Genomic DNA, 13,106 nt, shown 5'->3' with positions numbered 1-13,106 from the left:
CAGCATGAAGGAACACGAGGAAGAGCGACAACAGACTGTCTAAACGCTCTGCTATTCTGGGCTTGTTGTGAGTCTGTGTGTGAGGGGCACCACCAGTCCAGCCCAGTCACCCCCTCGCTGCCAGCGCAGTCTACAAGTGACACGAGGCCTAATGTGCCATAAGCATCTAAGAGGCCTTTTCATTAGTCTTCCCAAGCTTCTCTCCTAGCGCCACTAGGAAGTGAGGAAGGCAGAAGGGATTAGGGCGAATGAGACACGACGGCAAATTCATACAGTAGAGTAATTAATTTTGCTTCCGCCCAAGCCCCCCACTGAGAGCCAATCTCTCTCCAGAGCCGCCCCCCCCTCCCCCCAGCGCGGCTGCCTCCCTCCACCCGCCGCCGCCGCAGCGCCACCGAGGATGACGAGGACGGAGATTCGATCGGAGGCATTAACCTTTGCTGTAACACTGTTATTATATGAGGGGGAGCGCAGGCCAAGGTATCCGCTCGATATTAATTGTATCCAGCGGCGGCGGAGTTTAGGCAGGATGCACCGGCGAGAGCAGAGGCGCACCAGCGTTTGGCCCAGAGGGAGCAGAAGACATTTAAAAGCGCCTCTGCCCGTGATTCGATCCAGACGACCATACGACTGCTCTCAGGTCTGTTTTCATCCTCTAATGCAGCCTGCACCGGCCGAGACGACCCGCTGTAGCGAGGGAGAACAAAAAAAACTGGCATCTTCTTTAATCCTTTTATTTCACCCTATCACGTCCCACGTAAGGTTAAAGGACCAGACTTGTGTGGAGAGTGTATTAAAATACTGCGAACACAAGCAGAGAATAAATGCATAAATGAAAGAGAGCCGGCAAAAGATGACAGAATCAATGTGCCGTACAGACTTATGGGATTTTTTTTTCTTCCATTAATCTTTCACTGCTCTCAAAACACATCATGTGACTGCGCACGCTCACACACACACACACGCACACACACACACTATAACCTCAGCCTTTGCATAATCCAACAAATCAATTCAAGCAGCGCTGCACATAAAACACAGGCTTCACTGGGATTTCATAGGAGTAGCTGAATACTAGTTCAGGACTGTGGCAGTGATACTGTCAGGAAGCTGAATGTTTAAGGAAAAGCCTGTATAGTGTAAGAGAGGCCAAAACGGCACACACCACCAACAGGTTGGCTTTGATGCAGACACGTGTTTCAGAGATGGGAGTGCAACGTTTTACCCCTACACAACCTTCCCTAAGTTCACACTTAACAGGATCTTTTCTAAAAACACAGCAGCATCGACTTAGAGCCGCTGCTACAGTGATTAGCGCAGCCTCTGGGTCTCAGCTAGACTCAGAGTGAAAAAAAAGAGGCAGAGTTAGAGGGAAGGCGAGATGCCCTGTCAACATAAAGAATTACATACACAAGCGCACGGTACTCGGAGCCAAAAGCCGAGCGCATCAGAGGTTCTCACAGAACACAGGCCGTCCCCGAAATGTGAAAGATCTGCTGCCATCTTACACAACACGACATCTACAGGCCAAGACTTCAAATGGGGATGTGTTTGACCAAAAACATCCTATCTTGGATTAAATTACAGAAACTTTCTCCGCATCTTCTCCTCCTCTGTTTAATGCAGCAATGTGCTGATACCAGAGAAGATTGGCTGGAGTTGGGAGGGTTTGTCGTTCTTAACCCATGGGTAAGAGAGAGAGACAGACAGAGAGAGAGAGAGACAGAGAGAGAGAGAGACAGAGAGAGAGAGAGAGAGAAAAAGAGAGAGAGAGAGAGAGAGAGGGAGAGAGACTACAAAAGACATAGGAATGTGAGCGAGGATAAAAGCTTTTCTTGTTTCTCAAACATTTTAATATTTCATGAATACTTGTTTGATGTAGTTTTAAATATTCATGTTTTTATGCTTAGCAGGAAGGGAAATGATGCAAAAAAACGCTCCTCACTCTGCTGCACTGTGCTACACACTGTGGGGAACCTCCGTGTACACACGGTGAAGCCCTGCGCACGCCGCAGTCACACACACACACACACACACACACACACACACACACACACCGTCTTCATCGCTAACGAGACACTTGCAATGAAACGCGCACAATCTCCACTCAATGACAGCTCCGCTGTTCACAATGAGGCCCGGAGTCAGAGCAGATTAACAGAAAGTTGACATGTTTACAACAGGGGGTTTGGCGCCAGGCCAGCTGTTGAGGGCTCCGTTTCTCAGCCCCTAACCCCAACCGGTGTCCCCATCCCCTGGGAGCACGTCTGTGTTTGTTCTGGGATCTGGGTCTAACGAGCCTAAATAAGGAATGGGACCAACAATCTCAACTTGCTGTGCTGTTACTTCGCATGCAAATGATTACTGAGCACCGGGGGTATGAGACGGCCTGTGGGAATGAAGAGGTGCTGTATCAAACAATCTGCCTGGACCTTTTGTACAAAGCTCCTTATTAAGTGCTTTAAATCGTATGAATGCCTGGAAATACTTAGAGAACTGCCCCCCCCAACCACAGATGTGAAATAACATGTGTGGCTGTTGCATATTTCCAGGAGCCCACATGTGTCCTAGCTCCCACGACAACAGGCCATGTTGTCTCGCTGCCGCCTGCAATATCTATTGTTCGCTCCATCCAGCATCTGCCATTTTCAGCGACAAATCAAATCACCCGGGCAATTTGTAAATGCTTTCTAGCAAAAACGGAGGAGCTGGAAACCTACTCGCGTGTTTAGAGTCTGAAGCCCGGAGTCGTCACACAGCACCGGCCCGAGGCCCAATCGTTGATCAGCAATAACAGAGACGCTGTGGAACGTGGAAATCGATAGGAGCCGCCTAAGCTGTGTTCACAGTGGGCCACGCCCTTCGCTCGGCTGCCGCAGATGGCTTCTGATCGCACGCAGACCCCCCCCCACCCGCTGGCAACATAATAGAACCCAAATCGGACCATCAAATAGAGCAGCGGGCTGCACACGCGAACACAAAGCGGAGAAAAATGCATCAATAACTCTTCAAGAAAACCACTCGCGTGTCTCTAACAAACATTACTCGAAATCAGCTTTCCGCGCAGGCCGGGATAATAGGATGAGATTAACGCTAATGGTGTGTCAGGAACAAAGGGATTGCCGCTCCTCATCCCTCTGTTTCTTAGCTCTTCAGCTGAAGGTGTCGCCGCCCGGTTTACAGCGCGACTCCGAAATGCCACGCGTCGACCGGGGTTCGAGACGCGCGGCATCTCTGCCACGGCGCGCTCAAGGTGACACGGGCGACGTGCCGGGTACACAAAATGTCAGCCGTCTAATTTAATATCCAGGGATAACTGTCGCCCATGACAAATTAGCCGGGAGAACAGCTAAAAAAAAAAAAAAAAAAAGAAAAAGAGCCAAATAGAATGATTGCTGCTTTGGGCCTTCTGCCCTTCAGCCTGACAAGCTGAAAGCCACAGAACAAGCACAATGGAGCCTGTACTTAATTAAATCTGTTTCTGAATGCCAAAACGTGCAGCTTTCTATCCATCTTTCCCTGCAGGTACCGATCTGTTTCCCCCAGGAACGAAGAGGACCGGGGTCAGCCATTAAAGGCATCGCCCCGGGCCCAACATAAACCTCTGACCCGGACTAAAATCATGACACAGCGGCTTGTCTCGCCCCGTCTCCACAATCTAATAAGGCGAAAACCTAAACCAGCAAACAACCTTGACCCGGATCGATCAAGTCTCTTTTTATCTGTGGGTCTCTGAGAAAAGAAAGGAAAAAAACTATGGCACAGTCCTTTTTTTCCCACACTGACTGAAAGATTTCTGCATTAATCCAGGAAATCGATGAAAAGCGCTGCTTTGTCTGAAAACGCTGACTACAGTTACTTTACAATATGTTAACAATACTGCACACAATAAGCCACAGCAAGAGGACATGTTAGAGTGTAGTCAGATGTAGTAGTCAGACACAGTAGAATATTTATGATTCATTGACGTATTGCCCCTGAAGGACGTTGTAGACTGTGATTGCTGTTCCATCCAAAGCCCTTAATTAGTCCATTATATTAGCTGGCTTTAGAGCAAATTAAACTGATCATTCTTTGTGGATTTGGCAATTAAAAGGTAAATGTTTCATTATTCAGTGAGTGGTGACAATTTGACCCAGGTAAAAAAAAAAAAAAAAAAAAAGGAATTCCAGTTTTCTCTCACGGCAGCGAAGCATTGATTCGCTGGCGCACGTCAAACTGGCATCAAGCGCGGGAGAGTTCAGATCGGAAAAGGTCACAGTGAGGTGCGTGGAATCGATGCCGAGCGCTCAGCATTCGCCGGGCCCGGCGCCGTCCGAACGCGCTAACCCGGCAGATGCCGCGCCGGTGCTCCCTGCGGCTCATTCCAAGCGCGTTGGTCCCAGCGTTGGAAAGCATCGCGCCACGAATCGCAGCCCGGCGCGTCCCGGGAATGCAGATAGCGCAGCTGCATCCTCATTAGCATGAGAAGTTTGGAGGGTGCGCGGCTGCAGGGGGGGGGGTTGTGTCAAACGGATTCCTGAGCCTCTGCCAGGCATCCTTAGATGTTCCCTGTCTGAGCACCGGCCACGGGCCTCGCAGCCACGGGGGCCAACTCTCAATTCAAGGAGCTATTAATAACTTAGAGAAACTTTAATCAATCAACACCACATGGTGAACCTCAAAGGAGAGCAAACTCTATAACTTTACACTATAACTACACTAGAGGTGCCCGAGAGAGTTATTTAGCAAGGAGCGGCGTGCCACCTTTAATGTGCTTATTTAATACCGGGTCTAGGTTTTGTGTATTTGCCGAATAGGCTCCACTATAAGTGTTAAATGGCAGCGTCCCCCCCCCTCCCCACGGTGACGACAGCAGACGCTGGTGTCGTCTCCTGGCCTGAGGCGCCGCATCTTCCATCTTCATTTGTACTCCTTGTACTTGTAATTGGCTTTGACGGTGAACTCAGGCATGGCTGAGAAATAGCCCACTCTTGGTAAATACAAGCTGAGAGACACGTGTTCTTAACGTGGGAAACTCGGCGTCTCCATCAACCATCCGGACGGGTCGTCATGTCCAGCTGACCCCCTCCCTTCGACGCTCCGAGCTCCGAATCGCAGCTTCTGCCCGTAATAGAAACTGCGTCTCCGCGCATCCTGCTGTACGTTTCTACTGTATGATCTGAGGTGCACCAGGGAGCCACACTCTAGGCACAGCTCCTCCAATGAGCCGGGCTCATCACGCTGCCCGGGCCTTGGCGGGACGTGGCTTCATCAAACAGGAGTGAGCAGAACCGGCTGCTGGACGGCGCGGCCCCTCCGCAGCGGGCCTCCAACGCTTCAGAAGCCTCACCGCCAGGCTCTGTGGCGAGCGCTAACCAAAAGCGTGGCGTGAGGCTCGCCGCCTTCGATTGCACCAGCGAGGAGTCATACATGATTGAGTGGAGGCGAGCCGAGTCGCGGAGAACACGCCGAGAGGAGCGTGGGAGCCGGGGAGACAATGGTAAACCAGCCCGAAGGGTTAAACGTGTACTTAAACCGCGACGGAGGCAGGACGGAGGAGGACGAGGGCAAACGGAGAGAGATAAAGGTTAGCGCGTGAAGGAGACGCGGCGGCGGCTCTTGTTATTCTCTCCTCGTAGACTCCGCGAGTCTCCTGCAGTCGAGGCTATCAGGGTTCTTTATTGCGTATGACCTGTTTCTCCTTCCCATCTCCCTGTGCAGCGGCTGCATTGTTGTTGTGGCGGCGGCGCCGGCGCACGGGCGGATCTCCGCGGCGATTACCAGATAAATGCGCTTTAATTCACGCGCACACGCGGCGGGGTTTATATACAGACCGGCTAATTCCCCCACGGCCGCGCTGCCACGGGAACCCCCCGCCGCACCGATTTAAGTGTGCGATGAGCCGCCTCTGCTTATCATATATATGACACGAGCGAGCAGATTGCCGGATCACAGCGGATCTTTCGCTATTAATGAGGCCGCTCGCCTTTTTTGGGGGACTGCGAGGGGAAGGAACAAGCAAAAAAGCTCCCGATGTGCATCTGAACGGCGAGAAACCCGGACGGTCAGAGCTGTGCGCTGGGAGGAGATGCCCCGTCTGGCCCCGTAGCACATCTGCCTGTCGGATCATTAAGCAGCGACTTCCCTCCGTGTTCTTTGGCCATCACCATGCATCATTAACTGTGTCCGCCTGCTAATCACGTTAGCTGCACTGCCCTGGCTTTGATATCTATCTCGCTGCGCGACTCGATGGCCTGTCCTGTAATGCGGCGACGGGAACAGGCTTCCGCACCACTGTACCTGTGGGCAGCTCAGATGTTCACACAAGCTACAGTAAATGTGTTATTTGAAAGTCCTCTGGCAACCGGTCGCACTATGAAAGATATACAGAGCCAGAGCACGCACGCACGCACGCACGCACGCACGCACGCACACACACACACACACACACACACACACACACACACACACACACACACGGAACAAGCCAAATAAAGACACTTGCTCACAGCTATGAGTCGTACTGGAGGTGCCAACAATCAATGGGGCTCACCGCACCCAGCTGGCTACAGTAGCACAATGTATTAATTTTCTCATTTAGAAACAAATATACACTAGAAATAGATTAATGGTGTTTGATCGGCTTGGCAGAGCAACGCCAATTAGTATTTGTGGATGGCAAGAAGCGCAGGCGGCTTGATTTTTTTCAACGCGCTGCTCCAAATGCATATAGCAGCAACTAAAAATATGAAAAGTTAAAACAAGCAGCAAGAGGCTGAATTGCAAAAATGAAAAAAAAGGGAAAAGGAGGACGCGGAGGAGGAGGGCGTCAGGAGGCTACGGCGACCGGCCAGACGTGAAAGAGGACCCTCATTTCATACTACACGGAGTTTGGAAATTACTGGTGACAGCGGCGCGCACCACGACAGAGAAAAGATTGATCCGGACAAGCAAGGCTCTGTTTGCTTTGTTAAAAGTAATTAATAGAGCACAGAACTACAGGAACGGGGGAGCGGCGTTGGGGGGGGGGGGTACAGGAATGGGGGGGAAACAGGAAGAAAAGTTCCTCTGGAATGAAGAAGTTACAGCACATCTGCAGGTAAATCACGGAGATACTGTAAACCAGGAGGCGCTGGTCTCAACACATTCTAACATCATTAAAGACTAAATATAAGGTAGGAATTTTTTAGTAATACTGATAAACTCTATCTTCCATTCACCACATGCACTTGCTCAGCTTAAATCCCAGAAGAATCCAAAGCCTCACCACCTTAGATGAGCATAAACACCATCATGCATTTCAGAGATGATGTTTACGCTCCCCGCTAACGTCTCATATACTCATATACCTCCTCCTGTTGTGCTGGACAGTTTCTACCTCTCACATACAGTAATGCCACAGGAAGGGTTTCTCTGTGTCAGTTGCATTCCTTGTTGCAAATATTAAAAACTAACAAAACAGCTCAAACCGAAAACATGCAGCACACTGTAAATCCCATTGGATATCATGTGCATGTCTCACTATCACGCACAAACAGACGCACGCACACACACACACGCACGCACACACACACACACACACACACACGGCCCTGAAGCTCTTAGTGCTGTGAACCACGCTCCCTCCCCTCCACCCTCTACACTGCAGTGATGACAGCAGCATGAGCCCAGAGACACAGAGACACAACCCTGATCAATAAGAGTAAACGCACACACACACACACACACACACACACACACACACACACACACACACACACACACACACACACACACACACTTTAATAGAGGAGTCCAGTGATGCCACAGCTTCTGGGGGTCTCGGAGGAATGGGTGTCCGCAGACGATGGGATTAATTGAATGTGAAATTGTGAGTGGAGCACGGAAGAGAAGACAGAGGGCGGAGCCTGAGAATACTATGGGTGGCTTCTAGTGTCATATTTCTGCCCGTGAGCGAGGGAGTTAGAACTGCGGCAGCTGCGGCACAGAAAAGCGCTCATTGAAGTGTTGGCTGTGCAGCCGCGGGCTTGGACACTAATGGAAACAGAAGCCGGGGACCCCTTCATGTGAGCGGCTCCGCCGAGCAGCATACTAAAGCGTCCTCTCGTGCTAATGATTACCCGGAGCAAGGTGCAGGTCCGCAACAACACTCTGCAAATGAACATCAGCAAACCTGCAAAGTCAAATTAGCGCTCCACAGTGGTGCGATAGCTTAAGGCCACAGATTAGCTAATAAGGGGAAGGATTGTCTGGCTAAAGGCCCTGCATGCCCCCCCACCCCCACCCCACACACACACTTCCTCCCTCTTTGTATTAGCGCAACAGTTTGCCTGTGCACAAGCCAAGGGTGTTGGAGGTTCCAGGAACAGATGTGGCGTGATAAATGGTGAGAAGGCTCCGACTCCCCCTTTTATAGCAAGAGCGTATGAAATACCTATCAGGCTACCCGGGGAGTGATGACCCCAGTCCATGTAGCAAGCCCCTCCGCCATCATTTACTGAGCCACTAGACCCCTGTTTGAGACCCCACCATAACTTACACTCACACACACCCTCTGGACCATTTAAGGAGGACTCGCTCTCATAACTTATCATTATGTGGCACTGGATGTGAGTGATGCTCGGTTACTTAACTACACTACACATGCTGAAGCATATTACATCATAATTACGGAGGTAATTAGGAGAGATGAGCAGCCATCACATCTGTTTCATCTAAAGTGCTGTTTACCTACAGCCTGGATGCGTACATTAGTCTCTTTGTGTCAGCAAACTTATAATTTATTTTTTGCCAAATGTTGCTAGTTTCTATTCTGGAAAATATGTTGCTGCACATTTCCTAACTATTTCCTAGCCCATCCTCCCTGCATCATTTATCATGTTGTGGCATTAAGATAACATCCTGCACTAAACCATCTTCTAGTGCTACTCTATGAATAAACCTCCTAATATCAGCAAGTGATGCCTCATTATGCTGGCCTATCATGCTGGGCCTCCTTTTAAAGTGTTTTCTCTCTTGGGTAAAAGAAAACTCTGCTACTATGCTTTTTCAGTGCTGCTGGATTAAGCATCCTGTTTTAAACATTTTTCTGCTCCCTTTTTCCCCGGAGCCCGTGGAGATGAAGAGAGCTTTGGAGTGTTCAGAGAGAATTTCATTCAACCTGTAGTGCTTCAAGTTCCCCCCAAGGGATTTTCCTTTTCCTCTGTCAGGGGTCTGAAAGCTAAACAGCCCCGAGGAGAGGGCCAGGGAGCCACTCATCTACTGAACAAACATGGTAAGCACAGACATGGTGGAGCAGCAGGCTGTTTACAAGCCCGACCGAGCAGACAGATCGCTCCTGATCACTCTCAGAGATCATATGAAAATATGTTCGCTCAAAATAATGGTTTGATGTTTGTTGCTTGGTGTAAATGGAAATGCACACGTCAAGCGTGACAATGAAGAAAAGTCTCAGCAGTGACCATCGCTTTCAGAATGCTATCAAACGCACTAAACACACATCACAGTGCAGTGTAATTAAAGTCTGTGTGTGTGTGTGTGTGTGTGTGTGTGTGTGTGTGTGTGTGTGTGTGTGTGTGTGTGTGTGTGTGTGTGTGTGTGTGTGTGTGTGTGTGTGTCTCAGGGAGTCATCTTATTAAAGCTGGTGTCTGGAGAGACCGGAGTAATTACTCGGCGCTCAAAACACCTTTTGGACTTTGGGCCGGTTTGGATGAGCTGCTCCAAATGTCACCCACCTTAGCCGGCAATTAAACACCCTCACCCGCTTCCTACTTTAATGGGGATCAATGTAAGCTGCGAGGTGTTCTCATGTCATATTATGAAATAAAGCATTGCATATGGAAGCAGATTTATATCTCTATGACTATAATTGTTCTTCGTCTTGATAATTGATTTAGAATTTTTTATAAAGACAAAGGAAATGTGGCTCATATGGGGATTATCACATCAATTAGACCTTTTCTGCCCATTTGCATGTTTGCCACCTGTGCAGCAACAGTAGGTGGTAATTGCCTACAACAAAACAACACACAGGGTCAGAGAAGAGCTACACGAGCTAGCCAGGACTAGCCCGACACCGCTCTCCCATCAGCGCTCATTCAAGAAGACCAAAGCACGTCCGCCATCCTCCACCGAGGCCGCTCACCCCAGTGTCACATTGCAATGCGTAAAGTCCAATTAACAGACTAGAATATCCACGCGCGCATGTGACAATGGCAGCTGCTGAACCCCCTCCTTCTCGGCGGGCACGGCTACAACGAGCGCTCAGTGTTTATGTCACCTCTTAATTGCATTTTTCCCCCACGGTGGAGGTATGGCTTTGTACAGGCGCCCCGAGGAAGAAAAAGAAGGTCAGGCTGCCAATTTGGAGCTGGCAGGTTGAGAGTAGCGGCAGCACTTAGTTGCGCATGAGGAGAGAGCGGAGGGCTCCCGCTCATCTACAGAAGCAGGACAAACAAAAGAGATAAGTGAAGGGGAGAGGAAGGCGAATCCCACTACGCTCCTTCCTGCCTCCAGGTTTGAGGGAGAGCGACGCCACACGTACAGACGAGCCTTTTGATTGAACTGGGACGTCATGGAACAGAGGCAAAGGTTGTCTTTAATGTCCTGTACTGCTGCGAATATGCAAAGCAAATACACCAGGACGTCCCTGACATCGACTTATGTCGCTATCATAAAGGAAATTCTCCAAGAAGGACCACGATAAATGAACACTCAGGATTACTGTAATACTGGGATGTCAGTGAACTGGGAACACTCTGGCCTCTGTATTCATTTAGGATGAGGAATTTAAAGACCTGCTGACGTTAACAGAAAAGAAAAACATCAAAAGCACTGTCATGTAGCCCTGAGGCGGTTTGATCTGTCACTGGCGGTTGATGGTTTACGTTGATCTCTGCCTGTTCGACATAATCGTGCTCTGTAAACTCAGATGAAATGCTTCTAATACCCCCCCCCCTGAGGTTTCAAATGATCTAGAAAGTGTTTGACTTTAAGGATCTTCCCCTGATTGGTCAATAGGCTACAATCATCAACGCTTACACGGCGTTGGAAAACAGCCTTTGAGCAAAGCTAAGAAACATGGGCCCGGTTGCTGCTACGCCTTCTCTGACTCCACAGATAAAGCTTGACAGAAGGCCAGGGAACCAAGGAGCATTTCTTTCCATTTGTGAATAATTTCCATTAAACCATCTCAATATGGCAGTGAGGGGGGCGAGAGAGTGAGGAAGAAGAAAGAGACAGGCTGAAGGAATAAGGGGGCAAAGGTAGTTAAGAGGCAGCCAGTCTGGGACTGACACACTGCAGAAAGGATGAGATTAGGGCCAACGGTGTCTCTTTCACCACTGCTCTCTGCATGAGCTCCACCAAAAGTAGCGACAAAAAAAAAAAAAAAAGAAAGAAAATGATTTGCTTGTGACGACAAATCAGTTCCAGTGAAAGTCCATTTTGCCAAATCAAAAGAAAAAAAAAGGCACCTATCTCTGTGAGCAGGCCGTTCTAGCAGGGGGCTATTTAAAAGCTGTATAATCTCCTCTGGTCCCCCCTCTTTGCATTCCTGTGTGTCTGGGTCAAACTGTCAGCCTGTCGCTCACACTCCAGGGGTGTCACTGCGCCGAGTCAGGACGACATGGCAGCTGTGGTCAGGAGTTCATCATGGGTCAACAACTGGGTCCCGCCCAAGGGGACGCCGGATATTGTTTACGGAAAGGGAGCTCTGCGTAGGCAGCCAGCCTTGACGGTTGGGTCGTATTAATGCAAATATACCTGCCTTACACACGGTGGAAGTGGTGGACTAATTACCAGCTGATCCCATTAAACCGAGGGGGGGGGGGGGGGGGGCTACAGCAATGTGTCATGTTGGGTAGAGAAAGACGGAGAAGGACGGGAGAGGATGTAGGGTCAGCCTTCAAAAGCCCGGCCATCAGTCCAGAGTCGACCCAGCTGACCTGAACCTACACACACACACACACACACACACACACACACACACACACACACACACACACACACACACACACACACAGATGGCGTCAAACTGCCCTCGCAGCTGTACCGGACGCTCGGTTGTGGAGCGAAAGTTTTGGGATCCAGACAAACAAAAGCAACTGGACAATTACAGAGCAAAAAAAGCCTCAATCCACTCCACACCCGCCGTCGTCCAGCAGCAGATGTGAACATGGCTCACACCGATGAGCCCCTCGTCCACCCGTGGCCCAAGCTGCTCCCCCTGACCCGGCAAAGAACACGACCAGTGCTGCGAATCGCCCTAAACACTGGGCTTTCAACTAGGCTGCAAACTGGAGGCGCCTTTGAACATGGTGCCACATGCTGACAGAGCGCCTCAGCGAGGGCCCTGGGGGACCCCGCGGCGTGGCCTCGCTCTCTCATGTTTTTCAATACACAAACCATTGACACAAATAAAGAGAAAATAAATTTCAGGGAGGAAAAAAAGATTCCTGAGAGTAAGAGGACACAACAGCAAAGGATGGGGGGGGAGTCCAAAGCCCCGAAGAAACCTAAGTAATATATCTGATGCAATTTACCCATAGATATGAAAATTATTAACACAAAATGAATAAACGTGTTTTCCTGCCTTCTCTCATGCATCATCTCTTTCCTCTTGGGGGTTAATCTCTTTCACGGGTGCTCGTTTTGATGATGCTGACTGCTCTCGGTCTCTGAGGAGCAATTACTGCCGTCCTGTCAAATATCACAACGCTCTGGAGGGCCAGTTCACCGCCTGGGGCGGGACTCTCAGGCCCCTTGAAAGCCCAAATCCAGCCTCTGTGAAGGCTGGTGCACAGGAGCCCTTGAACTCCAACAGAGACGCCGGCCGAGGCGCGAGCTGAGCTATAATGAAAATAGCATCCTAATCAACAACACAATCCACCGCTGCCTCTATTTTAACCTGCAACAGAAGACCAAAGCCCCTAAATCCCATCAGGCACAGCTTTTAAAGACTCTATTTTTTAACTCCCTGGTGAGCAAATCCTTATTATTAGAAAGAATCCAATTCACTTTCCAAAACGGACCTTGAGGTCCCCAGAAGCCCACACACACACCTGAGGAGGGGGTTGCCATTAGTGAGGACTCCATCCCATCAGCTGAGGGGGCCACGAGGTGAG

The 13,106-nt window shown here is 49.8% G+C and overlaps 1 protein-coding gene across 5 annotated transcripts in view; it reads right to left on the bottom strand.

Moving 5' to 3' along the window:
• The window catches only part of LOC114863302 (tetratricopeptide repeat protein 28-like), a 123,917-nt gene that overhangs the window by 50,866 nt on the left and 59,945 nt on the right, over nt 1-13,106 (bottom strand). The window lies entirely within an intron of this gene.

The sequence above is a fragment of the Betta splendens genome, chromosome 9, assembly GCF_900634795.4.
Source record: "Betta splendens chromosome 9, fBetSpl5.4, whole genome shotgun sequence".
In the NCBI taxonomy this organism is placed as follows: domain Eukaryota; kingdom Metazoa; phylum Chordata; class Actinopteri; order Anabantiformes; family Osphronemidae; genus Betta; species Betta splendens.
The sequence above is the reverse complement of the archived record's forward strand: the minus strand, read 5'-3'. Positions and strand labels throughout refer to the sequence as shown.